The sequence below is a fragment of the Charadrius vociferus genome, unplaced genomic scaffold (assembly GCF_000708025.1).
Source record: "Charadrius vociferus isolate BGI_N301 unplaced genomic scaffold, ASM70802v2 scaffold783, whole genome shotgun sequence".
Taxonomy (NCBI): Eukaryota; Metazoa; Chordata; class Aves; order Charadriiformes; family Charadriidae; genus Charadrius; species Charadrius vociferus.
Window position 1 is genome coordinate 568211 of NW_009647834.1, and position 1407 is coordinate 569617.

Sequence of the window (1407 nt, forward strand, 5' to 3'; positions counted from 1 at the left end):
GGGACCCTGCCCTATTCCCCGCCCTCCTGGGGGGTACAGTGTGAGGGATGCCATGGTCCCCCTCCCCGGGTTCCCTGGTCATGCTAACGGGGACACTAACGGGGCTATTAACCAGTGGCCACCCTGTGAGCTGGGGTGGAGGACCCTCGCTGCCCCCCCAGAGCGTCCCGCCAGCTCTCAGTGCTGTCCTTAGCCCATCAGAAAGGTCAGAGTTTGGGGGCCCCCCACTCTGCAAGCGCTAAGGAGGGACTCCTGCAAGGAATATTTTGGCCGGGGGCACCCAGGCCCAGCGCAGCTGTGCCACCAGCCTGGGGACATTCAGCTTGAGCACAATGGCAAAGCAAACCAAAGAAGTGGGGACAAGTCACAACAAGGTATCGCCAACTGCCAGAGCCCACCCCCGAGTGCCCTTTCCCATCCACCTCCCCCTGCCTGGCTGTCCCCCCACTTCCCCGTGGGCTCCCAAGCCTGCACCGGGGCATTGCCACCACCCTCTGTCCCAGCCACTCATCGCTGCCTGATTGTTCCTTGCGGACATGGGCAGGAGAGAAGGTCCAGCCCCAGGCAGCACTGTGTTCTGCCCAGGGTGATCCCATGGAGGTGCTCCCACAGCCACTGAAGCCTTCGCAGGTCCAGTGGGGAGCTTCGCCCCTCTGAAACCAACACCTGGAGGGGCTGCGAGCTGCCAGCAAAGCCAGGGGCAACAAGCTGGAGGGAAGCCGGGGATGGAGTGGGGCACAACAGAGCCCCTCTCACACATGCAGCTCCCACCACCAGCACTCAGCCCCAATGTTGCTGCCCAAACTCAGCTTTGCCCGTGCGGCGCACATCCACCCTGGAGATTCGGAGAGACACGCCGTGTCCTCAGGAACCCTGGTGAGCGCAGCGGGATGCCACATCTCACCACTGCCAAGGTCTTTCTAGGAAGGGCAATAAACCTTGTGAAAACATGGTAAGGCTTTCACCTCACGCACTAACGACCGTGGCATCGCTACACACACACACAGAGACACACACACACAGGTGCCGTTACAAAGTCCACCCGGGATGAGCAGATTCCCCCTGACAGCACACACTAACTCACTTCAGCCCCGGCACCCTGCTTTTGCCACCCAGTGTAGTTGGGGCCACAGGATCTGTCCTGGCAGGTGGCACTGGGGGGCACTGGGGGCAAGGGTGCTCGTGGCTGGGTCCTCGGGCTGCTGCACTGGCTCTGCAGGGAGCAATCAACCCCAGTCCAGCGACCAGCACAACCCAGCACAGCCCAGAGCAGCACAGCCCAGCACAGCCCAGCACAGCCCTGTATCGTCCTTCATGGGCCAGCACAGCCCACTACAGCTCAGCACAAGCCAGCCCACCCAGTACAGCCCAGCAGAGCTCAGCTCTTCCCAGCAGAGCCCAGCATGA